Source organism: Triticum dicoccoides, chromosome 5A (genome assembly GCF_002162155.2).
Source record: "Triticum dicoccoides isolate Atlit2015 ecotype Zavitan chromosome 5A, WEW_v2.0, whole genome shotgun sequence".
Taxonomy (NCBI): Eukaryota; Viridiplantae; Streptophyta; class Magnoliopsida; order Poales; family Poaceae; genus Triticum; species Triticum dicoccoides.
The window spans coordinates 525,398,558-525,426,218 of record NC_041388.1 but is presented as its reverse complement, the minus strand read 5'-3'; the positions used below and the strand labels follow the sequence as shown (position 1 = coordinate 525,426,218).

General features: G+C 49.3%; 1 long non-coding RNA gene and 1 pseudogene across 1 annotated transcript; one reads left to right on the top strand and one right to left on the bottom strand.

The window, feature by feature from the left end:
- Positions 1-4,126: 4,126 nt before the first annotated feature.
- Positions 4,127-5,735, top strand: LOC119297712. Its single transcript, XR_005145719.1, has 3 exons — positions 4,127-4,207; positions 4,746-4,884; positions 5,589-5,735. It is a non-coding gene; the product is annotated as an uncharacterized LOC119297712 (long non-coding RNA).
- Positions 5,736-16,496: 10,761 nt separating this feature from the next.
- On the bottom strand, positions 16,497-17,391 carry LOC119299865 (annotated as a pseudogene).
- Between the last annotated feature and the right edge of the window lie 10,270 nt (positions 17,392-27,661).

Genomic DNA, 27,661 nt, shown 5'->3' with positions numbered 1-27,661 from the left:
TCTCTGATTAAATAGATACTTATGTACCTAGAAATGATTTTTGGAAAAAATAAAGAGCAAACTATAAGGTAGCTACAGTTCAAATTTGACCCGCTTCCAACTGAATCGGCGGGAATTTGTCTTTTTCACGAGAGGTGGATCAAAACTTTTTACACCCAACCATTTGGTCAAATGTGCATTAAATATGGACTAGTATTTTAGAAAAATGATTTGGTACAATTTTGCAAGAAACACATGATAGGTCCTTCACAAAAAAACACATTTTGGTCACTCAGAAAATGAAAAATGGTTCTTTTGAGCAAAGAAAATGAAAACCTCCCAAATCAACATTGTTTGTCATGCCTAAATACACACATGTACAAAATATTGGTTTATTTGAACTAACTATAAGAGGTTAAATGTTTGCCTGAATAAGAGGGTACAAACTATAAGAGAAAAAACAAAAAATGCTTAATTCTGATTGGTGGAACCAGCTGTGGCATGGATCAGTGACATGGCAAACATCTGTCCATCCATCCGTCCGTCCATCCACCCCTCCGCTCTCTCAGCTAACCCTAGCGCTCGCAGATCCCTCCCCTCGCCGCCACCCTCCCCTCCCCTCGCATATCCGTCCTTCCCCTCCCTCCTTTCCCTCCGGCAAGATCGACGTGCTTTACTCCTCCCTCCTTCCCCTCCGGCAAGATCCCACATCCATTGATCCATCCTCAACTGGAACCCCTCTCCCGATGCCAGATCCAATCCTCCTCCCTCCCTCCTCGCCCCGGCTCCCTGCTCCCCTCCCCTTCCAGATCGCCGCCACCACCTCCCTCCTCCTCCCTCGCCCCGGTTCCCTGCTCCGCCGAGGCCGCCGCCGGGAGATCCGACTTTGCCGACGGGAATGGGGCTGGATCCGCCACGCCCGAGCACTCCATCCTCGTCGATAGGGATGACTACATCCTGGCCTCGGCGCTTCCGGCAGCGGCGGCTCATCTCCTTCCTTGGGCACCACAACTTCAACCGCACCGTGGATGTGTAAGCACGCAGTCGTGTCTCCCCCTCCCCCCTTCAAACCTGCCTCTGCGAATGCATCTCTTGATCCGGGCAATGCACGCGCGCGCGCAGGTTGGTGACCCAGACGGACGTGTTCCTGTGCCTGAAGCACCTGGCCGAGCTGGTGGACGTGGGCTCCTGGGACAAGGCCATCGACTACCTCTCCTGCTTCCTGCCCTCCGATCGCCCGCTGGGCGTCCACGGCCGCGCCCTCTTCCACTACCTCCGCGTGCACAAGGCCATCGACGACGTGCTCGCCGGAGCCCCGGAGGCGCGCTCCGTCACCACCGCCCTCGACCAGTGCATCATCCGCCGCCCCACCAAGAGCCATGCCGTCACCAGGCTCCGCGCCATCTTGTCTCCGATCGACCCGGGGCTCGTCGAATCCTCCTCCCCCACTGCCTCAAGGTACGGCGATTCCTTCCCCTCTCCTCCCTGTATCGTCTAGATCCGCGTTTCTGTGGTGCTCTGTGATAGTTGGGCGTCTAGTATTGTGGAATTTGGCTCCGATCTGTGGTTAGATCGGTGAAGATTTGGCGAGTTCGTAAGGATTTCGCGGGTACTAATTTGTAATTAATGGGTGGATGTGCTCGTGCACAGGATGGATGGTCGAAATCTATGCATGTTTTATGTACTAGTCCGTCAGTTCCTGCTCATAGATTCCCCCAAGTAGCTTGTGTGCCATGTAAAAAAAATTCTATCTAGACGTGATCTTTCTAATAGGCTTAGGATTGTAGATTGGTTTTAACCGGAAGATAGGTTTCTTTTCTCAGATGATAAGCATGGCCCCCAGTTATATGGGGATCCGTGAGATAATTGATGATTTAGATGTGCCAGAACCTATTTGCTCGCTAGTATCTCTTTGATGAAGAAAATATGCTCTTGCCGTTTGTTGAGTCTCTGGATTGATGTATAAGCCTATCTATTTTTGTGTAGATATTGTGTTTATTTTGTAATTTGTACTGAAGGGTTAGGCCTACCGTCTTCCAGGCGAATTCCTGATGCCGCATGGTTTCATCGGTTAATCTATGCATGTTTTATCTATTACAGCTAGTCTGTTCTGGTTTGATAGCTCTTTATGATCCAATTCAATAGTAGCTTGTCTGTTATTATCTTCTTCTCCGCACGCGTATGCTGCCTGATCTGTCGCTCTTGATCAGATTTCTGTTGTACCATTGAAATAGCAAATACACGTATGTTAGTGTCATATGTGCTTGATTTATTACCACGAAGCTAGGTTTCTCTTAGCTAATACAAGCATTTCAGGCAGCTATGTGGAATCAGAATCCCTAGATCAATGAAGTACTGCTGCATATCAACAAGAAGTACGTAGGGCTATTTGACCGACTCACTTACTAGCCGTAGTAGCCAGTGCTTAGCTCTGTATGGTGGTCGTTGCTTCGTTGAATTGCTTGGTGTTGCTGTAGCCGTAGTAGCCAGTGCTACTGTTTCCACAATCGATGCTTACTGAAAGATCATGACTAGTACTGTGACATATGCTCGATGACTAAAAATATGTTCATTTATAAGATTTTTTCAGTAAAGCAAAACTTCTTAAATATTGCATGCTGAAGTAAACTTAAATGAAATGTGCAGTGCAGTACATTACCAGAAGCAGACTGGCCATGGACTCAATCATTCTTTGTGATTACAGTTTGACTGTATCTCCAGCATTGGCAAATACCATTGCTTGTTCAAATTTATACTGGAGTTGCTTGTTCAAATACCATCTATGTTCTTCTGATGGTTCTCACTTTGTTTGGTAACAGACTCTGATTTAGGAAAGTCTCACAGTACAGTACTACTAGTAGATAAGATACTCCTTAAACTTTGGATCAAGTAAACTGTCTCATATATTTTATGCTCCTCAAACTTCACAGTACAGTACTACATTGTTATGCTCCTCAAACTTCACAGTACAGCACTACATTGTTATGCTCCTGTTATCTCAACTCTTATAGATGAATCAAGTAAACTAAAAGCACCACCCTGTTCTGTCTGTGCAGACTGACCTCCGCTTCCAGAGCCATGCGGTGCTGGCCCTTCAGGAGGCTGCAGAGGCCTACCTGGTGGGTCTCTTCGAGGATCCGTGGCGAGAGGGCTTAAGGTGCTTGCTTTTGCCTGTGGGAATGGTGTCCTGAGACGAGTGGAGGAAGCGGTGTCCGAGGCCAGGGAGCTTTAAGCAGAGTAGGTTGTGAGCATATCACTTATTCCTGAGCAGAATGGTAGTATTTGCTTTAAGCAGAGTAGAAAAATGTTCAGTGTTAATTTGTTGTGTATATACGAGTAGCTCCAAACTTGTTGCCAAAAATAGAATAACTTATGTCTTGCTTGAACTAGACAAGGAAGACCTAATCAAGCTGAGTCTGAGTGAGTGGTAAACAATATAGATCTCGGACGCTAATCAAGCTGATTTAACTAGTAGATGTCTAGATTAAACCTGTCCATTATTAACCCCTGCTCCTTGATGATGTCGAGCTCCACATCCACAATATGTAAACGTGTCAACGTTAATATTGCACTGATCCTTACTGTTTTGTTGGCTTTAGTTAACTTTTTTTCATTAATAAAAACGTGATCTCGTTATACAATTTTGGGTTCTGTCAATTAATAGTTTGGAAAGCCTACAAGCCCTCTTATAGTTAACTAAAAGGTTGTTGAACATTTTTAACAACTGACTGTTGGACATTCCCATGCTGTACATCACTAATTATGTACAACTTGGTATAAAATTGGTCTGATATTAGTTTTATATCACAAAAGTAGGGAGGTTCCTGCTGCTTATTAGTATCAGCTTTGGATTATTACTGTGTTTGGTTCACCACTGTACTGATTATCTTGGTGAGCATTTGTTTAATAACTGGAATACATTGTCTGCTGGGAACTCTATTTACCTTTGCATACTATTACAAATGTCTGTGAGGGTCCTTTGTGCTACTACTATAATTTCATTCATGATTTCTACACATAGATTTCTCATCCTGCTATAAAATTGCTTGTGCCTGAATCTGTTTGCCGTTGCTAGTCAGAAGTCGATTATTACTGGTGTGTTCAGGATTCTATTTCTATAATCTAAAATATGTGTTAATTCTGATACAGCGTAAAGAGCTATGTGACCCCTCCTGGATGGGGCTTCGGTTGGACCTCTGATTGGGCTCCCCATAGACTTTGACCCAAGGTAAACACGAATTTTGCTTTTATTGTTGCTGCACATGTCCCTGTCTTATAGAGAATAGTTTATGAGCAAACCCTGTGGTAACAAAACCATATGTCATGGGAGTGTGACACGTACTGTTTTTGAATGCCTGTGCTTGGATTATTGGATATCTGCTGATTATATGTCCTTGTCCATCATTGTCTGGTTGTTCTTGCAAGCATTATTAGTTAGGTTGTGTAGGTGCCAAATTCTGCTTCTAGATTAGTCTATTGTACCTGGGCCCTTCGCGGTGGGGTTTGGACCCTGTGTCTGGGTCATTGTTATTGAACTTTGGGCCTGAGCATGGACTTTTTGGGCCTTCATTTTTGTTGGTGGTTCTGAATTTGTGTACCTACAGTTCTACAAAATTGATATGACTGATTGTTTTGTTACTTGGACAATAACTTGCTATTTATGTACCTATAGTTCTAGTTTGTTGCTGCTCAATGCTCACATTCGTTTCTCATCCTTGCTATTTATGTTGGCTGACATAACTTGCCTGTTGCTCTTATGCGACCAGCATCCTCGTGACAGGGTTTGTCGGAACCGCCATCGCTTTAGGGTGCTTCTCCGGCGCCGCCATCATCACCAAGCGCAGGGAGTACCTGTACCTCGGTGGCCTGACCTCTTCTGGCATGTCGATCCTTCGACATGAAACTGTATGCTCGGTTTCTTCTCTTCCTTTTGGTGCGCATGCCATTACTTCATGGTTACCACGTAGGTAAAGCTTGCAAGTCGATGGCAGTTAGAATTGGCGACTGGAAAGAAGCGCACACCTAGGTCGATCTATCTGCTGGTCGCTGCGAGCATTTTTTCTTCTAGTGTGGTCCAGGCCAATGGCAGCATGCATACATTTATATTTACTGGAAATGCATGCATTTCTTTAAATGCATGACAAATAAAAGTCGTTGCTGCTGCTAGGATAGGACATAGCAGTAGCTTGCTGGCTAGCTAGTGTATGTTGAATTGTTGATCAACTCGCCTTTGGGCTGGCTGCTAGTACACCTACGTATAGCTACCTAGGTAGTAGTAGCTATGTGGCGCATGTAGTGGATTATTAAAATATTACAATCTCTTGATCAGCAATGAAAAGCATCGAGATGCAGCTTTATACTGGCATGCGAGCGTATGCATGCAGCATGCTGTGTATGTGCACACTTGTGTACATCGGTAGCAACAATATGCAGTGATGGTGCCAACTATATGGATGAAGCTTATAAACCAAGCATGCATGCACAGTAGTGATGGTTTTGCTAGTAAAAATATACCAGCACTTACATAGTATACACTGGATGCCAACATTTGTGATTCCTGTCAATATGGTCTGACCAACTGTGCTTAATGGTGTTGTGTCCTCTTGCAGCTCAAGAACGCAGGTGACAAGAAGAGGAAGAGGATGTCCTGAACGTTTCTCCCGCACATCGTAGATACCACCATCGTGGCCTTGTAGGAATTAAGCTGGCGATGTGCCACCCTTGTGTATCTGTTTTTGATTGTATGTGGAAGTTGGACGTGCATACGCGTATTTGCTCTTGTGAGTATTTGACTGGATGATCTTTGGATTTAATCAGTTAATAGAAAGATTTATTGATATTTTGTTGTTCAAATGTGTAAATTGAAATCTGTGAATGAAAAATACTAAATGTTCTACTTGACAAAATAATATTTGGGCTCTAAAAAGGCTGCGGCCCAAACTATAGTGGATCAGAACCTTGTGCATTTCTGAAAAACCAGAAAAATAGGCTTAATGAAATGGTCCTAAAAAAGGCCATGGCCCAAAATAAAAAAGGCCAAATTGTTGGGCCACGCCCATGTAGCTAGAGAAAATTAATAGAGAAAATATACAGTAAAAAGGTTGAATTGTTGGGCTAGGCCCATGTAGAAAATCGAATTGGACCGGGCTGAATCTTGTGCCACGTCAGATTGCCACGCTGGATGCCTACGTGGCCTGGGGAGGTTGCTAGTGACCAAAACAGAACAATAGGCTTATTTTTGTCATAAACGTTTGCGACCATTCCAGAAGAAAGGTCGCTATAGTCAGTTTACGACGCCCAGCTTTTGACCTTATGTTTTTTGTCACAAAAAGGTCATAAATGGAAACTTGTGACCATTCAGTGACCAATATTGGTGGTCATAAGTTGACATATTTCTTGTAGTGGGGCCTCGCATCCTAGGAACAGTTCGCAGAGGGCGATGAAGCCTGGCGTGAGATTGTGCAGTTGGAGGCCATAATACTCCAGGAGACTTCGGAGGAAAGGATGGATTGGAAATCCAATGCCTCTCAAGAGAAAGGAAACGAAGCACACTCGCTCCCCTTCTGAAGGATTCGGAAAATTTCCGCCAGGGCTTCACCCGTAAAAGAAGTTAATCGCGCTGGCACCGGGACTAGATCCGCAGGGGGATGGTAGCCTTGCACCTGGAGCTTGGTCAGCTGGGCATGGGATACTGAACATCTCTCCCAATCGCCTTTTTAGGATCCATGAGGGCGGGAGGAAGAACTGAAAGTGCTAGTGATCGACTAGAGGGGGGTGAATAGGTGAATTTTATGAAAGTCTTCAAAACATGAAAGTTTCGAAGACAAACAATAGAAATAAATCTATTATCATGCAGCGGAAGGTAGACTACACTAACCAAGCCATAGTCAAGTATTCAATGAAGTGAAAGCACAACGACTAATAGCATCTAGGCAGTATAGATCAGGTAGGAAGATAGTGTGAAGCCAATCAGAACAAGCGGTCACTCAGTGAAGATAAAAGATAATGCAATCATACAATGACTTGACTAGAGCCAACAGTAAGTAAAGGAATGGGAAGGATGAAACCAGTGACTCGTTGAAGACAATGATTTGTTGGACCAGTTCCAGTTGCTGTGACAACTGTACGTCTGGTTAGGGAGGCTGAGATTCAACTCAGAATACCGTGTCTTCACCTTATTCCCCTTGAGCTAAGGACACCCAGTCCTCACCCAATCACTCTGGTAAGTCTTCAAGGTAGACTTCCAAACCTTCACAGACTTCGTTCACCGGCGATCCACAATGACTCTTGGATGCTCAGAACGCGACGCTTAACTGGCTGGAGGATTCACAGTCCTCAAGTGTAATAAGTCTTCAGATCACACAGACAGACTTAAGTGATGCCTAACACTCTTTGGCTCTGGGTGTTTAGGGCTTTATCCTCGCAAGGAATTCCCTCTCAAAGGCTTCGAGGTGGGTTGCTCTCAAACGACAAAAGTCGTGTACTAACTCTGAGCAGCCAACCGTTTATGGTTGTAGGGTGTGGGCTATTTATAGCCACTAGGCAATCCGACCTGATTTGTCCAAAATGACCCTGGGTCACTAAGAAACTGACATGTGTTCCAATGGTCAGATTTCAAACACACACGACAACTTTACTTGGGCTACAAGCAAAGCTGACTTATCCAACTCTGAATAAGATTTGCTCTCATAGTCTTCACTCGAAGACATATGATTTTGGTTAAGCATCACTTCAGTCATTCTGACTGGTTCATTTGGACCCCACTTAACAGTACGGTGGTTCCTATGACTCAACAAAGAAGAAAAAGAACGACGAAACAACTAAGTCTTCGCGCTCCATAGTCTTCACTCGATGTCTTCTCTTGTCATAGTCTTCAATGTGACTGTCTTCACATGCCACCATTGACTTCAATGTCTTCATTACATTTTTAGGGGTCATCTCTGGTAGGAAAACCAAATCAATGAGGGACTTCTACCTGTGTTATCCTGCAATTCTCACAAACACATTAGTCCCTCAACCAGGTTTGTCGTCAATACTCCAAAACCAACTAGGGGTGGCACTAGATGCACTTACAAGAACTGGGAGCGCTAGCCATGTTTGGATGGTTTCTCCTAGCGAGCTCTAAGGATTTTCTGCCTGGTGTGGAATGGCATCTGAGATCCAATCCCTTTAAATAGATGCCTTTTTTATGGAAGATACTCTGACCTTTTGTATTCGTTCGACACATGGAAGCAGAAGCGACGGAGGCATGGAAGCCGAAGGGTATGACATTAAATGAAAAACCGAGTATAACTCTTCGGGTCATATGCTTTGAAGTATTCAGAGGAGGAACCCGCCTTGCCATGCCGAAGACAATCTGCGTGCCGGGCACATCGTCATTGAAGCCTGGTTCGGGGGCTACTGAGGGAGTCCTGGATTAAGGGGTCCTCGGGCGTCCGAGCTATGTGACATGGGCCGGACTAATGGGTCGTGAAATACAAGACATAAGAATTCCTCCCGTGTCCGGATCGGACTCTCCTTTGTGTGGAAGGAAAGCTTAGCATTCGGATGTGAATATTCGTTTCTCTGTAAACTGACTCTGTATAACCCTAGGTCCTCCGGTGTCTATATAAACCGGAGGGTTTAGTCCGTAGAGGCAATCATAATCATATAGGTTAGACATCTAGGGTTTAGCCATTACGATCTCGAGGTAGATCAACTCTTGTAAACCCCATATTCATCCAAGATAATCAAGCAGGAAGTAGGGTATTACCTCCATCAAGAGGGCCCGAACCTGGGTAAACATCGTGTCCCTATCTCCTGTTACCTTCGATCCTCACACGCATAGTTCGGGACCCCCTACCCGAGATCTGCCGTTTTTGACACCGACAATTGCCATCATTGGTGACCAAGCCTAGAGCTTTCGATCGGCAACTCACCTGTGCCCCACGAGGTCTTGAGGGTACGACAGGATCAAAGCCCCAGGTCCAGATCGATGGTAGGTTATTCAGATGTTGATTTTGCGGGGTGTGTTGACTCTAAGAAATATACATCAAGTTGTGTTTCCACCCTTGCGAAAGGAGCTATATCGGGGAAAAGCTCCAAAAACAATCACTGCATCGTCAACAATGGAGGGAGAATTTTCGGCATGTTTTGAGGCTACCAGATAGGCAGTATGGTTGAAGAATTTTACCCCAAAACTGAGAGTGATTCACGGTATCTCCAGACCACTCACTATCTAGTGTGATAATCAACCCGTGGTAATCTTTTCGAGTAACAACAAGTCAAGTAATGCTACCAAACACATTAACATTAAGTTTCTTGTTGTGAAAGAGTCCAGGATCAGACAATCAATGTTAAGTACATAAGTACTAAGTTGATGTTAGTTGATCCTCTCATGAAAGGATTACCATCCAGTGTATTCAGAGAGCATGTTGCCGTCCTGGGTTTGGTTGAAAGCCTTTGATCCTAGAAAAGTTGTCTCCCCAAAAGGCTCATTTTAAGATCAGATGGGAACCATAGTCACTTGGTTCAGCAGTACTTAACTGATTGTTGTAATCTATTGTGTTGGTGTGCCATTTTATCAAAAGATGAGTCTGTAACATATATGATGTTTATGTAAGGAATTATGTGAATGAAGTTAATGGATAACATGAATAAAGTTTATGGAGCTCATAACTTTAAGAAGTTTCATTTTATATGAGGTGATGTACTATAGTCACTCGTTCAGTGGTAAACTTATTGACCCTTGCAATATTTTCATCTTCGTGCAAAATGTAGATGGCTGCTACAGGACCAGCTGTAGTAGGCTGGTTGCTACAGTGTAGCTAAAGTAACCTGCTGAGTTGCCCTGATCGGGGTCATCCATCTCCAACCAGGTGTTGGCCCCCAGCGCACAGTGCTAATATATATATAGAGAGATATGTTATATTTGTGTCGAATATTATGTACGCAAGGGGTTAGGTGGACTTGGAGTTGTAATTGGTGTGGTTAGGTACGAGTTGTGTAGGAGTCGGACACTTGTATCCTAGGCCTCTTATATACGGAGGGGCACCACACGTTGTAACCCATCATGACGACTTGATAGCAAAAGGTACGCGGGGGAGTCGACGGCTTGTGCCGGTGCCCGGGTGGCCGGTGTTGCGGTATCTTGGGGAGGAGCACCCGTAGTCATGCCCCGGGGATGTAGCCATATCGGTGAACCTCGTTAACAAATATCGTGCCTTGGTATGTCGTCTATGATCTTGCATTAGCGTTTTATTCTAACAAGTGGTATCATGAGCATGGTTACGAGAAGGCTATGCGGAAGATCATCCGGAGGTACGAGGATCATGCTCGACAGGCACCATGGAACGTCCGATTGGTGCAAGGTGGAGCATGGTGGCGACCGCGGAGGCGGTCGGTGGTGTCGGACACTTCGGGCAGGAGGCCTGGACCGTTCGATGGGCTGTGGTCGGTAAGGATCGGCTAGACGTGGCGATCGGACCGGCGTAGTAGCTGTTGAAGACGTTGCGGAGGCGACGGATTTGGCTTGCGATCAGACCGGCGACCAGACATGGGGGACGGCCGGATAGATCAGAGTGTGAGAGCATTAAGACGATGCGCTCGGTGTTGTATAAGGGCGGCGGCGCGACACTGCAGACGGATTGTGTCGACGACGTGGATGGCCAGGATACAACACGACTCGTGCAAGGACGACGCACGAGGTGGCGACTGTTACGACAGGGTTGGCGTCGGTGAGTACGAGCGACGGGGAAGTACAGATCGCTGTCGAGAATCAAGATTAGAGATAAGGTGTGAGCTGTTCGTCGGAATTTGCGGCGAGTTTTTCCGAGGTGAACAGATCGAGAAAAGGAAAGTTACTATGCTGCGTACGAGAAACGCGCCAGGCACTTGGTTGCGTGCAGCACCAGGTCTCCGTGGATGGCATGCATCACGCAAGGAAGGAAATAATCAGCAGTACGTGTTAGCGCAGGAGTCCAGGGGATACATGCATGAGCGGTTCAAAAAAGATATGTGTGTGGCCAGGGGACAAGCCTACCTACACGAGAGTTATGATTAAAATCTGGAAGTATGTGCACATACGTGTTCGGGTCTGTGCTGGTCTGGTGGACTTGCTTGGACTTTGGAGATTCATGGTAAACGGTGACAGTTCAGACTCGATTTCCGTATCAGGCAAGGAAAAGTAGCGCCCGGGTGATCCAGCGTAAATAAAAGGCTGGCGACGGAGGCTAGCAGACACAACATAAATTGTTTGCGAGTTCAGGGAAAAGGTGGAGCGGACGAGTTGCTGTGGGCGGAATTAATCTGCGTGTTGCGGTAAGAGGCTTCAAGTCATTTTTTGAAGGGCAGACAGAAAGTTTGTGCAGGTCATATTTCTTAGTAGATCACGGACTGTGGCGTGGCTTCAGACGAGTAATACGGGATTAGTGATCTTTTTCATGAGGAAGTCGTAGAGGAAAACAAGGGCGGTAAGACCGGCGGGAATAGGTCGGTTAGATCGCAGCTCGGCATGGCGCCGGGGTTCACCAAATTTGATGTGGAGAAATTCGATGGCATGGGTAACTTCGGTCTATGGCAGACAAGAATCAAGGATCTTCTGGCGCAGCAAGGAATCTTGAAGGGTTTGCAGGAGATGAAGCCGGCCAAGGTTGACAATGATGCGTGGGAGGATATGCAAGTGCAAGCGGCCGCTACCATACGGCTTTATCTTGCGGATTAGGTCATGTATCATGTCATGGACGAAGATACTCCTAAGGGAATTTGGGATAAGTTGGCAAATCGTTATATGTCCAAGTCAGCGACCAATAAGTTGTATTTGAAGCAAAAGTTTTATGAGCTGAAGATGCAGGAGGGGTCGGATCTTGTGGAGCATGTGAATGCCTTTAATCAGTTGGCCACGGATCTAGCGCATCTGGATGTGAATATTGATGATGAGGATAAGGCGCTACTTCTTCTTGTTTCGTTGCCACCGCCCTATGAGCATTTGGTCATTACATTGACACATGGAAAGGCAACCGTCAATAATGAGGAAGTCACTGCAGCGTTGCTTGGGCATGAGTTGAGGAAGCAAAAGAGTGCTACAGAGGAGAGTACTCAAGGTTTGGGGTTGGCAATCAAAGGTTATCAGCTCAGGAAGGGACAAGAGGCGGAGAAGAAAAAGAAGAAAAAAGTGCAGTGCTACAGGTGCAAGGATTGGGGACATATAAAGAGGGAATGTCCAGAACTGAAGGGTGGGGCAAGTGCTAACACGGCTACTTATGGTGATGGCTCAAACAATGATAGTGATGTTCTCATTGTATCAAACAGGCGGTCAACAAAAACTGAAGTGTGGATGTTGGATTCAGCTTGCTCTTTTCATGCGACGCCCAATAGGGAGTGGTTCTCTTCGTACAAGTCTGGTGAGTTTGGTTTAGCCTATGTGGGCGATGACACAGGTTATCGTGTTGCTAGAGTAGGTGACATCAAAATCAAGATGTTTGACGGAGTTGAGCGGATAATTCTGGGAGTCAGGCATGTGCCAGGGCTAAGGAGGAATCTAATTTCGCTTGGTATTCTTCATGATGGTGGTATGGAATTCCGTTCTGATCGAGATAAGAGGACCATGAAAATCATGAAAGATGGGGTGACCGTGATGATAGGAGAGAGGACGGCTTCGCATCTTTACAAGTTGTAAGGGAGCACTATTGCAGGTGGAGCCATGGAGAGTGGAGCTGCAGGAGTAGCAGTGAAGTCCCACAGTGGCGGCGGGTCTGACCCGTCGGGTAGCTCTCAGTAAGCTACAAAGGAGACAACCCAAATCCGGAGTACATGGAGGTTTGAGTATGGACGACTTCTAGGTGGTGGAGAATATTCGCCAAGGTGGAGTTTGTTATATTTGTGTCGAATATTATGTACGCAAGGGGTTACGTGGACTTGGAGTTGTAATTGGTGTGGTTAGGTACGAGTTGTGTAGGAGTCGGACACTTGTATCCTAGGCCTCTTATATACGGAGGGGCACCACACGTTGTAACCCATCATGACGACTTGATAATAACAGGTACGCGGGGAGCCGACGGCTTGTGCCGGTGCCGGGCGGCCGGTGTTGCGGTATCTTGGAGAGGAGCGTTCGTAGTCATGCCTCGGGGATGTAGCCATATCGGTGAACCTAGTTAACAAATATCGTGGCTTGGTGTGTCGTTTATGATCTTGCATTAGCGTTTTATTCTAATAAGAGAGGTGATAATGATCCAGATGTTGCTGGAACACAAGCTGCTGTTCTAAGCTACTTATCTCACTTTCTGACACATAAAGGGAGATTGCTGACGATAAAGCATTACACTGAAGCGCTGGGAAGAACCAACACAACCACCTGATGAAGCGATTTAGGTGGTAAAGAGTACCATCAGATCAAGGTATGATCATCTTCTCTTTATTTCACTGGCTCAAACTTAAGCTAATGATTCTAGAGATACGATAGACACTACTAACACCACGGATAGCACACGACATGCAGGACACCATCATGCAAAAAAACATGTTATTGTTGCAACGATATTTTTACTGTATGGCACCAAAAAAAGGCTCCAGCATGATGACGAACACATGCGGTGCATCGTTTGCCCTACCACGCGAGTCCACTACATGGTCATCAACGTCAACTCCCCTTAGTTCATCTGACATCTGGAGATAACTAGTCTCCCTACCCCAGTACGTACTTTTATAGAAAAAGATTATAAGCACAAAATGCAAAGGATTTTCTATCCCAAGTAGCAAAGTACCAGAACTATCAAGCTAAATAAGTACTTAATCGATATTGCGGGCAACTCTAGCAGTTGTGCTAAATTCCCTACCTGCAAAATTGATTTACGGTTCACACTAAATCCATATTACGGGCAGTTCATCCTCGGCATAGGACAAATATCTAAATGGTATCGCAACTTTAAAAACTTAAACTTAAAACAAGTTTCTACTACATAGATAGTCGGGTACACGCTGTAGTTCATCTCTCGCGCACTCGTGCACACACACAAACTTAAACTTAAACCTAGCTCGACGGAGGGCCGGCGGCGGCTCACGGCTTCACATGAAGGAAGTACTCACACGCCGAGCGGTACAGGGTGTAGGCAAGCTCGTAATCCGCCTTCGCCGCCTCGGGGCGTTCGGCAGTGCCCTCTTCGCTGGCCGCCACCGCCTCGCGGAGCTTCTTTGTTGTCAGCCAGAGCTGGTCGTTGAGCTTGTTAAAGCGTTGCCACACGTGGTTGCCGCTGCTGCGGGAGAGGGCGCTGCGGTTTTGCGCCTGCGCCTGGTGCCACGGCTAGACGGCAGACAGGCTGGAGTTGCCGGCCTCCATGTCTTGTCGGACGCGCTTGCTCGGTGGTCTCCACGTCCGTGACCTTATCCCGACATGATTTGTGCTTGATAGGGAAAAAACCGACCGGATGCACTTGCCGGAGCTAAGAAAAGAAGTTGTCGGAGGAGTAGACTGTGATGGAGGGGCGAAAGCAGCGGTTTGCGGGCCGCCCGTATATTTTTTACAGGCCGATGCAAATATACCGCTTCAGCTTGGTCTAAAAAAACCTAGAAACGCTAAACCGGACGCAAATATAAAGGCCAGTGGCGAGATAGCGCATCTGCTAGAGATGCTCTTAGTCCACCAAGGGGCATATGGATTCACCTTCTCGGTTGACAGCTCTGACTCTTGGGGCGAACTCTCCCTCCTAGCACCAGCAACTGCATCTCCCTCGAAGTTTTGCGCGTCCACGCTCTCTGCAACACTAGCAGAGATGTCGCAGACCCGCTCTCGCCATTAGATTCATCCGAACTTGGCTTTTGGCCACCTCCTCATCAAAGGGTATCGGCAGCGGAACAATTTTGATTCAGGATCATATCAAGGGAGACTGACGATTCAGGATCATATCAGTTTCGATGGCATGTAAACAACAAGACCTTCTGATTGGATGCATTAGGAACTCCATCGCCGGAGATGGCCTAGGTGGCCTCCATGTCTCCCTCTTTGTCAAAACTCTATGCTCGTCAATGAAGAATTCGGTGTGGCCGCGGTGGGAGCCGGTGCTTGTGGCCGGCAAAGATTTTTCATCCCAAACCTTCTTTTCGGTGTGGGCGGCGGCACAGTGGTGGTTTCCAGCGGCAGCGGTGGCCGGTGGGGTGGCGGATGGGTCTTGATCACCCATTCCAATGACGGGGGTTGTCATCGGTGGCGACAACGACGCGTGGGGTGGTGGATGCGGGAAGGATGTAACCGCGCAGCGGGGGGAAAGAGACGGGACAATTTTTACTTGGCCACACGGCCGGGGCCGAGTATATTTATGCGCCGCGGGGGAAGGTTTCGGCGGAGGAGTAAAAAATTTAATCCCTCATATGTGGTTTAGTAGAGTAAAATAATTTTTTTTACTCCATTACAATTTTTTTGGGATCAGCTAAAGATGCTCTCGCACAATACGGTGCACGTACGGAGTAGGTATTTATCTAGGGTCCCGATAACTGCCACACGTGTGGTGTATCCGGTAGTTGTGCCACACGCCTCGGTGGCATGGACAGCAATCAGCCCATACACCTACATGTGGGCAAAACAACTAATGCCCACACACATCTTTTTTTCCCTCCTGAACCCTCTCACACGCGTGCGTGTGGGCGAAATTGATAACGCCCACACGCCCGTATGTCAGGCCTCGTACCCTTCTGGTCCCGCACGCGACGCATGACGCCCACCGCGCGCCAGTAGTTGCCATGGTCCAGACCCTCGTCCATGTTCGTTTATCTGCAGTTGCCATGTCACTGAACTACGGTTGCCATGTCGGACAACTGCAGTTGCCATGGTTGTTCAACTACAGTTGCCATATATGGTCTGATCTAATATAGTTGCCATGATTTCATAACTTTAGGAGTTGCCACATATTAACACTAGGCAGTTGAGAGAGTTGCCATGTGCTCACAAGCATGCTAGGGCAGTTGCCATGCAAAAAGGAAGAGTTGCCATCTGCTTACGTGCACGTTAGGGCAGTTGCCATGTACGTGCACGTTGGGGCAGTTGCCATATACCATGCAAAAACACATGGCAACTCGGTAAAAGACAGTTGCCATCTGCTTACGTGCACACTAGGCAGTTGCCGTGTACCCTGCAAAAACACATGACAATTCGGGTAAAAAAAGAGAGTTGCCACCTGCTTATAAAGCACACTAGAGACAGTTGCCATGTGCGCTGCAAAAACACATGGCAACTAGCAGCTTACATGTGGGAGAGGAGACGGACGTGTGCGCGAGATGGCAAATGCCCACACACCAGCCCTTGTGCATGACTGAAAACTAGTGTGTGGGTGAACTGCTAAACGCCCACACACCGGCCACTCCGTGTGGTAAAATGGATGTGTGGGCGAACTATGTCATACACCACACACACGCCTTGTCCTACGTGACACAGAAATCAGCCAGATTATGTCAAGATTTATGCATATAGTATTGAACGGTGATGAATGCGTGTGGTTGAGATAGTCAACGCCCACACGTATGGGCGTTAACATTTCCGTTTATCTAATATCTCAGCGTGGATATGCCCAGTCGACTCGGAGCCTGCGGTCGCCGACGAGGTGGCCGTTGAGCTTGTTCATGGCCTCCTCCGCGTTGTCGCGGCTCTGGAACGCGACCCAACCGAAGCCGACGCGGTCGTCGAGACTCAGCCTCGTGAGTGTGCACCCGACGAGCGCTCCGAACCGCCTGAAGAGCCAGTTGAGCTCGCGTTCACCGGGTATCGCGCTCAGCGGCACGTTGGTCACTCGTACGAGGCGTCGCAGCTGGTCAGTCTCAGAGCAGGAGGAGGCCAGCAGCAGCGGGTGACTCCCCGGACGGCACCGCTCCGCGCAGGTGCTGAGGCGGATACGCCCGTAGATGTAGTTCTAGGGGCAGAAGTGATCGTTGTCGTGGAGTCTGCCTACTCCGCAGACGCCGCATGTCCTCTTCTCACTGCGGCGGTGCTCATCATCTGAGAGAAAACACGTGGGATGTCGTCAGTACCCTACACGCTTGGTCGATTATAGAAGTACGTACACCGGTCATATGCGTACGCACGTTTCTTGTCGTCCTGCTCCTTGGCCGGCGCCGTGCCCTCCTGCCGCCCGTTTCTGCACCCCGTGCGCGCGGCAGAGGGTTTGGGTTGGATGGCTTTTCAGATGTGCACGAACGCGTGTTAGTGTCCGTGTATGGAGCATGACGGTAATTAATAAGCAAAACCTACATATATATTCCCTCACAAAAAAATTGCATATTGTTTGTCCAGCAAGAGAAACCCCGCAGAAGAAAAAGAAGAAGAGAAACGCACGAACCTTGCGGCGCTGGCGCACACGACTTCTTGACAATCTTCTTCTTTATCGTAGCCGCTCTGGCCTTTCTCCTCTTCTTCTTCTCGCCGATCTTCCTCCGCTGTCTGCGGCTGGCCATCTCCTCGACTTTCCGGCGGTTGGTTTCTTCTCTAACGTTTCCTTCCTTATTTATTAACCCTGTGGTGTACTTTTAACTGCCAATGAGACTTGGAAGGTTTGGATACCAAATTCGACCGTGACTCGTATCGAATGCTTTTGTTACTCTATCTATATCTATATCTATACCTACTATTAAAGCAAGGTGATATTCTTGATTTCGTCCCGTGATTAGATGATTTTTTTAAGTTTTTCTATATCTGGCCAGGTGGTACTATTCACATGGAATTTTTAGTCGTGTTTCATGCGTTGAGAAAACATAGCCCAAAGGCCGTTACGCCTCAACAGGGTGGGCTTCAGCCTTCCTCTGATGGGCCTGCTCCTGCCGCCTTACGAAAAAAGTGAAAAAAAAAATATGTTCCAATTATGAGTCGAACTCCCAACCTCTACTTCAGTCCACATAGGTGCTGGCCAGCCGACCTACGTTCAGCATTCGGTAAATCTGTGATTCGGTGTAATATATTAGTCCCACCTCGCTCTTTTAAATCAAATCCCACCACTTTATATACGCACGTGAGTTGTACTAAAATCAACCAGCCAAAGGTGATCCATTAAATCCAGCAAGCTAGCTCCAAGACAGACAAGCAAGCTCGTGATCAAGTGATGGCCGGCCTCCATTGCCAATGTGCACGTCCTGCACGAGAGTGGCGGAGCTTGATCAATGTATATATAGCCACAAAATGCAAGGAATCAATGTCACATTGTGCGGGCTGTGGCGGCTGGCGACGACGGCGGCCAGCAGGCCGGAGTCCATGCAGTCGACAGCATCCATGAACACCCGTTAGTGCCAATGCACGACGATGACATGATGACCGGTGGCCTTGACTACTTTTGGCTGCTCCATTCTACTCCTAATTTAAACATGAACACATGACATCAATGGTCTTCGATACAACTTCTAATAAATTCTCTCTCTAAAAAAAGATACAACTTCTAATCATCTGGCACCCGCTGCTTCAATTAGTTTTCTCCTCCAACGGAATCTTTCTTATTTTCAATTTACCTATAAGTTCTTAATGTGCCATCTAAAAAACCCAAATGTACCAATGTGCATTCTCTATAAAGAATTTTTACATATCTCTTTTCTTTGTGGTATATATTAAAGAAGCAGATATTTATTTATTTTAGATATTGTGTTATTGCATAGAAAAAAATGAGCTATTATGCATAATTTGTTTTTCTGGATAATATGGTATTGTGGATTGTGCTTCTTCTACTAAAATGTTGTAGTTAAAACAAGTAATTTTCTAACAGTTTGCCCATAACAAAGCAGCCCTAGCGATGGAATTGAAAGCTTGTGGCTGTGTGAGCATCGAAGGCGGTGGGCATGGAAGCTTCTGGTAGAAGATTTGGAGCACTAGCAAGCAGCTAGCCCTTGATTCAGTTGTCAATGGCAATGGCAAGGGTGGTGTCTTCATGTCATTCTTGCTCGATTAGGAAGCCCGTGGTGTTCATAGCTTTAAATCGAAGTCCTCGGGTGCTAGGGGGCGGGAGATCAGCCAACGAACTCAACCAATGCATTTACTCTCTTCAGAAATGAATTTGCCACCTCTTGTCCATTAGAACTAATAATCCAAAATTAATGTTGTTTAGTCAAATTAATTTACTCGAAATCGTACCCCCGTCTCAAGCTCACGCCACGATCCTCAATTGATCCATCCATCCTTTTTTGTCAATGGCGACCATTCTTCCACGACATAGTTCCTCGACTCGGCCAACCTTGATTGATAAAAAACATTGTTTTCTCCCGTTGCAACGCACGGGCATTTGTGCTAGTCTTAATCTAAAAGCAACACCACGTACGCACTACCACGTACGCACTACCACGTACACAGAGAGATACCCGCCGCGCCGATCTCCTCCATTCTTTTTTTTAGAAAACTTTCAGTCTATTCATCTTCTATCATTTTTTTAGAAAAGGAGGATGACTCCCCGGCCTCTGCATCTGGGCGATGCATACAGCCACTTTATTAATTATTAACACAAAACCTTACAAAGCCATACAACAGCAAGACTAAAGCCACCGTCTAAGCAACAATTGTCGCTACACCTATCCAATTGATGAAGGGGCGCAGATAGTCTGGGCCTAATACCAAACAGACATCGCAGCCAAACCTAAACATTTAAGACCTGAGGTCCCAACCAGGACGCCTGCCGGGTATGGGGCACCTACCAGTCCGGCGCACTCCTCAACCTATGAGGCCGCCGCAGCCACCTGCCACAAATCCATCTTCAGATCTATACTGTTGTATGTACCGTGCCAGGTCTCTCTACCATCGACGCCACCACGACGCCCGACAACGTCGTCCTCCTGCGCGAGTCCATCCTCCCACAGCGAACTCTGAATCTGCACTGCGCCACGCCGTCAAGATCCGTCGCCATCCGTGTGTAGGATGAAGCACCGCTCCACCAAAGACTCCGTCCTCTGGTCCCTCGATCACATGTGTACCTCCGAAAATGACGCCCCCAAGGGAGGAACGACACCAGAGCGCCGCCGTCATCCGATCATCCGATCTAGGGTTTCCCCGGAGGTAGCAGAGAGTGGCCTTGAACTTCTCCACGGCGATGCCTTCAAGAAGGGAACGACGCAGATAGTGCCGCCATCGCCGGCCTTAGTAGAAGCCGAAGGCAAGTTTTCACCCAGATCAGTTCGAAGGAATCCAACTCTCGTGCACGGGCCACCGTCACCACCAGCACCACCAGGCAGACCCTGGAGTACCGGCAGATCAGCGAGCCACCGGCACCACCGCATCCAGATCGCCGGCCACGCAGGGCCGCCGCCATCCCCCGCGCCGTCCGGGTCAGAGACGGAGCCGCCGACCGCGCACAGGGACCGCCGCCGCCTGCACACGCCGGAGCGCCACCGAGGTCCCAGCTCCCGCCACCGCTTGTCGATGCCAACCTCCGCCCGAGCACTGGTGCCACCGTGGAGCCATCAGATCGGGGAGGGAGACGTCGCGCGCCGACCACCCTCGCGGACCCCGCCGCACGCACGAGCGCCGGCGCCACCGCGACGCCATCAGATCGGGAGGAAGGAGGAGCCCGCGCCTCGCCGCCCCGCAGACCACGCCGCCGCCATCGCCGCAGCGCCACCAAAGGGGAGCCCCGCAGATCCGCCGGTGACCCGACCTACCGCCGAGCCGAGCGCCGCCACGAGGGCCGGCCGTCCCGCACTGCCCAGGAGCCTCGCGAGGAGGGAGGAAGCCCCGTCGCCGCCGACGCACGCGCGGGCTTTGCCTGGCGGTGTCCCCTGGCGACGGCGAGGGAGAAGGACGGCGAAGGAAGGGAGCGGCGGCGGCGATCTAGGGTTCCGCCCGGGCCGCTCGCGGGAGCGGCACGGGGGACGGGAGAGTGTCTCGACCTGCCTACTCTGGTGGGTCGATCCCCCCGTTTGGGGCTATTCATCTTCCATCATGGCAGTACAACGAACACTAGAAATAATAAAAATTACATCCAGATCCATAGACCACCTAGCGACGACTACAATCACTGAAGCGAGCCGAAGGCGCGCCACCGTCATCATCCCCCCCCCCTCGCCGGAGTCGCACAACTTGTTGTAGTAGACAGTCGGGAAGTCGTCGTGCTAAGGCCCCGTAGGACCAGCGCACCAGAACAACAATCGTCGCTGATGAAGAATAACGTAGATCGAAAGGATCCAACCTGAAGACACACGAACATAGACGAACCACAACCAGATCCGAGCAAATCCACCGAGGATAGATCCGCCGGAGACACACCTCCACACGCCCACCAACGATGCTAGACGCACCACCGGAACGAGGACTAGGCGGGAAGACCTTTATTTCATCTTTAGAGAGCCGCCGCTATCTCGTCTTCTTGAGTAGGACACAAACTCCAACAAATCTTGAAGGAACGACTAACAACGGAGCCCTCCCTCCGGCCCTTGCCAGGATCCACCACGCCCCCATGGCCCTAGGGCCACCGGAGACGAGGCGGACCTGCAGCGGAGCCGGCGAGAGGCACGAACCCTAGCTTTTCTTGAAGGAGGCGGCGGCGGCTGGAAAGAGTTCCTGCGTGATCTCTGTCGTGGTTCTTAGACTGACAGTAGAATAGGGGGGTAGGAATGTAGAGGCAAGATCCTAGCTATGGAGGAGTTGTACACACGAGTTTTACGAGTTCAGGCCCTTCTCGAAGGAAGTAACAGCCCTACGTCTCGGAGCCAGGAGGCGGTCGACTGAATATATGCGTGTGAATTACAGAAAGTGCGAACCCCTGTCCCAGAGGAGGGGGTGGCTTATATAGAGTGCGCCAGGACCCCAGCTCCCCTCTGTTACACAGGGTTCAATGTTCATAAAGGAGGAGCGTTACTGGTAACGTCCAAAGTAAAGTGCTATAAATGTCCATAAAGCTATGGTTTAAACCCCGACCGTTGCGGAGTGAAGGGCTTCTCATTTTCTGGTGGTCGAGTGTCTTCAAGGTGGTCGAGTGAGCACATCTTCATGGTTGAGTGGATGATGGTTTCTCTTTGACTGCTTCTGATTCTTTGTAGTGATGTCCTTGGGGAGGGTATGTTGGATAGGTCCATGACCCTACCCTAGGTACATAGCTTCATCATTAGCCCCCGAATGGATCAGGGTTTGAGTGAGGAAGGAGTTGGGAACACTTCCGACTCATTCTTTGTGCTATGAGTATATCTTGCTCTGGAACAACGAATTGAGGAGATGACGTCGACTCCTTGTTCAGCCGCCTTGGTCCATTCTTGGTTTTTGTCGAGTAAATTTTCATGGTAGAATTTCGAATGATAATGTAGAGGGCGTTTGTCTTCACTCTGGCAAGTTGCTCTGCTCCCCGCGGATTTCGCGGGATTCGAATTTTGGGAAGCGCGCCAGACGGGCGAGATCGTGGTAATCGGGACGGATTAGGCAAGTCTCCTCGATCTCCGCACCACCTTTTTCACCACGTACTACGCGCGCGACTGTTGCGGGATTTGTTTAGATCGTCTGGGTCCACCAGTCAGTCACTCGGGGAACGACCTTATAAAAGGCGCCGGACCAGGCCTCTGCCGCGTGCGCTCCCATTCTCTTTTCTTCTTCCTCCGACCTTTCCGCCACGCTCGCTTCTTCTTTCGTCACCGGACCCTCGCTCGAACTCGATCCGTCGCCATGGGGAAAGAGAAGACGGTGGCGCTGGAGCGCGCGAAGAAGGCGACCGCGAAAGCGAAGGGCAAGCGGACCAGCCGGGGCGGATCCTCGTCGAGATCCGTCCTGCCGCCGGGCTAGATCCAGGGCGACTGGATCCGCTCGATGATCAGCCAGGACGACCTCGACGACCTGGTGGAGGGGGGACTAATCCCCCACAAGTCGGCACGGCTCTCGAAGAACAAGACTGAGCCGCAGCCAAGGGGGGTGAGTGTGTTCTCCTCGCCACCCACGTAGATCGCGGATTCTCACTACCTCCACATCCTTTCTTTCGGGGCTTTTTGAATTTCTTTGGGGCTCAGCTCCACCATTTCACTCCAAACACCATAGTCTATCTGGCTGCTTTCGTGTCGATGTGTGAAAATTTCTTGGGCTGTCGGCCGCACTGGGGTCTTTTCAAACACATCTTCACCTGCCGCTCCCAGTCGGTCAAAAAGGCCAATCCGAGTGATGAGAGGACGCAAGTGATCCAGATGTGCTGGGGCCTGGGGATGCAGATGAGGAACAAGAGCACCTTCCCAGCAATGATCCTTCCCGACTCGGTCCGGGGCTGGCAGTCGCCTTGGTTTTACTGTAAGGACCAGCCGACCCCGGGTCAGTCGACTGGACTTCCTCCCTTTTCTTTGGCTTGAGTGGAGAAGCCCGCCCCCTGAAGGTGGTTTCAGAAGAGAAGGCGCAGGTCAAGGTGCTGGTCGAGCGGGTCGTCCAACTCGTCCGCGACGGGGTGACTGGGATGGACTTGCTGGAGGTCTTTCTCGGTCGACGCATCCAACCGCTTCAGGCACATGATCATTCGATGTGGATGTACTTTGGGCTCGAGGATTCCACTCGGATCCACCCGGAGGACGTCAGCGAGGACACCTTGGAGAAGTGGCTGATGGGGATCACCAGCAACAAAGACAACCCTCGGGGGTCTAGGAGGGTGATTCCATTCGACAACTCGCGTCAGCCGGAGAAGGTATGATTCTGTTTTATCAAGTATCTTTCCAATTCACTACATCTTGTTGATGGTCGACTGAATTTCCTTTGATCGTTGTCTTTTTAGGCCCTCATCGACATGTACTCAATGCCCAACGGAGTGCAGGAGCAAGACGTCGAGGAAGGAGCGAGCGGGGGCGAGAGGGGCGAAGGGTACTCGGATGCTGAGGAGGACGAGGAGAGCGACGAATCGACTGATGACGAAGAGGTCGACTCGCCTCCTCACAGGGAGAGGATATCCAAACACGCTCACGACCCAGCGAGCGCTCCGGGCCTGGTGGCCGCGCCGATTGGGCAGTCTTCGAAGCGTCCCAGGACGTCTTCCCCAACGCTGATTGAGAAGGCTCCGAAGCAGCCCAAAGTTGTGCCGCCTCCAGCGCCGAAAGCACCGAAAGCCACCTCCTCCAAACCGCCAAAGGCTTTGCCCAGGATCAAAGTGACCGTCCCTACTATCTCCGGGTAATCATCTGACTTGTTCTTTTCGTCGATTCAAGTAACATGACGTAACTGACTGGATGCGGGTCTTTGCAGTGCTGCTACGTCAGGAACCTCCTCTCTCCAGTACCGAGACGAGGAGATGGAAGACGCGGTTACCTCTAACCCAGGTAAAAACTCTTATGATCTTCTTCTTGATTCCTTGGTCGATTGCATTCTAGTGGTTCACTTGGGGTCAAATAGTCTGTCTTGCAGCTCCACCCAACGTCATCGATCTTCCAGATGACGATGAAGATGTGGCTCTTAAGCCCAGGAAGAGCAAGAAGGCAGCAGCTGGCAAGATGTCTCGGCAAGGGCCAACAACAACACCACCCGTCCGTCAATCTGAAGACGCGGGCAGGGCCTCTGTAACCTTCGCTGCACCCTTGTCGAGTGAGCACCCCGCACCGTCGACTGCACCTGTGATTCCTTCAGTCGTCCAACTCCACGCCACGGAACTCCAAGCTGCCACACCTGGGTCGTCTGCTCTCTTTTTCACCAGCTACCCCGTCCCGGATAACCAGTCGGAAGCGGCTGCGGAAGCCATCCGACAGGTTGACGCGATGATGGAGCGGGTGAAGACGGTGCATGAGAATAGCCAGGCTGCCTACGATGCCAGCGCTGCTCTTCGGGCCAATGTCCAGGTGAGTAGACTTTCCGACTGCTCTTGTTCTATGAGGATATGCTACCCAAAAAAATTTCTTCTACACAATCTCCTGTTGTTTGCGTCGAATCAGAGCACCCGCTGGGTGTTTTGTTGTCTTTGGTAGTTGTTGTCCTTCCACTCACTCTAGGCGAGTGGGATCTGAACCGGTGGGGGCACGCTAAGTGCACCCACTGGGTGTAGTCCCCGAGACCGCGGTCGACTGCTGGCAGTCGACTGGGGTCTGAGTTCTATCTTCCTTTCTTTTTCTTTTCTTACACTCGACTCAGGCGGACCGGTCGAGTAGGATCTGAACCGATGGGGCCATGCCAAGTGCACCCACTGGGTGTAGTCCCCAAGACCGCAGTCGACTGCTGGCAGTCGACTGTGGTCTGAACAGCTTTTTTTTGACTTGGTCCGGGCGGACCGGTCAAGTTGGATCAGCGGGGGCACGCCAAGTGCACCCGCTGGGTGTAGCCCCCGAGACCGGAGTCGACTGTGTGCAGTCGGCTGGGGTCTAAGCGAACTTCTTTAGGTTTTATTCACTCGGAAGTAAACAACCTTGATCTTATCGACTGACCCGTCTTTTGCCTTCTGCAGAAGTCTTGTACTCTTATTTCCAAGTTTGCTGAACTTGAGGAGAAGCAGAGGCAACTCAACCTCGACTTGGAATTGGCCCAGCAGAATCTGAAGAAAGCTCAAGACGAAGCTGCTGGTATGGAAGGTAACTGGCTGTCGACTGACTTTCAATATATTTCTTTGATCTCTTGTTTGATTCGATTGCTTCTTTTGCAGAGAAAATGAAGTTGGCTCTGGAGAAGAAGGACTCGGACCTTGCCGCAGCGCAAAAAGCAGCCCAAGATAAAACTGCTCTCACAGACCAGAAGCTTGCTTCAGTCGGAACGCTGGAAGGGGACGTGAACAAACTGAAATCTTGTCTCAATGAAGCTAACCGTGAAGTGACTAGTCTGAAGAAGGACAAGGTTGCCCTGAACGAAAAACTGGAGTCTGCGATCCGCAAGAGGAATGACACGGAAGCTTATCTGAGGACTCTTGCCAAGAAACTCTATCTCACGCTGGAAGGTATTTCTTTTAAACCGACTGTGTTGATGCTTGCGATCGGATCTTGCTCGGTCGACTCACTAATTTTTGGCTGCATAATTCTGCCAAGACTTCGACGAGAAAACTGGAAAGGTCGAGACGGGTCTGGACCCTATCACTTCTCTAGTTTGCGACGAAACTGCAATGAACGTGCTCCGACTGGAGTCCTGTATCGCCAGCGCCACAAGCTACCTCGTGCGCCCGAAGGAGGCAGTCTCCCGAATCGACTCATCGCTTTGGCCGAGGGCGACGCTTCAAAATAACCTGGAATTCCTGATGGCTCGACTGAACGAGATCCCTGACCGAGTGCAAGAATGGAAGAAGTCCTCCGCCCGGTGTGGTGCTGACGTGGCGCTGTCCTTGGTGCGAGTCCATTGCAAGGAGGCTCGTGAAGACAAGCTGGCTGCGGTCAAAGTCGCTAACACCAAAAAGCATGACTTCCAGTCCTTCATGGAGACTTTCATTGCTGCCGCTACTCGGATCGCTGATGGGATCGACCTGGACTCATTCGTGGAGCCTGCCAGCCCTCCTTCTGCCGAGTGAACAAACTTATGAGACTTGAATCTGCTTTAAATTTGCCTCGGAATACCTAGTGATTGCTGTAACCGTTAAACTCCTTCGGGCTTGATGCCTGAATACTTTTGATTTGCTGCTTGGAACTTTAGGATTTATCCGAATTTGGTTTATCTCCAAATGTTCTTGCGTTTTGACTTCGAATGGACTTTGTTCACTGCTCGGAATAGTCTTTGCACTAGAGATGCAGCTCTGAAGTGGTGACTCCAGTCGACCTGGGCTTCGTCGTCCTTGCGGATAGGGATGGAGCACACGTTGTACTTGTGTTGTAGCTCTAAAGGAGAAGGTTGCAGTCGACCTGCACCTCGTCTTCCTTGCGGATATGGATGGAGCGCACGTTGTACTTGTGCTGTAGCTCCAAAGGAGAAGGTTGCAGTCGACCTGCACCTCGTCGTCCTTGTGGATATGGATGGAGCGCACGTTGTACTTGTGCCGTAGCTCCGAAGGAGAAGGTTGCAGTCGACCTGCATCTCGTCGTCCTTGCGGATAGGGATGGAGCGCACGTTGTACTTGCGCCGTAGCTCTGAAGGAGAAAGTTGCAGTCGACCTGCGCCTCATCGTCCTTGCTGATAGGGATGGAACGTACGTTGTACTTGTGTCGTAGCTCCAAAGGAGAAGGTTGCAGTCGACCTGCACCTCGTCGTCCTTGCGGATAGGGGTATGTTTCGAACTTAGGCGAGTACTAGATTGCAGCTAAGCCCCCAAGTGGGAGGATTGCTCTCCACTCGGTAGGATTTTTTTCAAACTTAGGCGAGTATTGGACTGCAACTAAGCCTCTGAGTGAGAGAACTTAAGCGAGTACTGAACTGCAGCTAAGCCCCCGAGTGGGAGGATTGCTCTCCACTCTGTAGGATTTATTCAAACTTAGGCGAGTATTGGACTGCAACTAAGCCTCCGAGTGAGAGAACTTAGGCGAGTACTGAACTGCAGCTAAGCCCCCGAGTGGGAGGATTGCTCTCCACTCGGTAGGATTTTTCAAACTTAGGCGAGTACTGGACTGCAGCTAAGCCTCCGAGTGGGAGGATTTCTCTCCACTCGGTAGGATTTTTTTCAAACTTAGGCGAGTATTGGACTGCAGCTAAGCCTCCGAGTGGAGGATTGCTCTCCACTCGGTAGGATTTTTCAAACTTAGGCGAGTACCAGACTACAGCTAAGTCTTCGAGTGATCAAACTTAGACGAGTATTGGACTGTAGCTAAGCCCCCAAGTGGAGGATTGCTCTCCACTCGGTAGGATTTTTCAAACTTAGGCGAGTGCCAGACTGTAGCTAAGTCTCCGAGTGAGGGAACTTAGGCGAGTATTGGA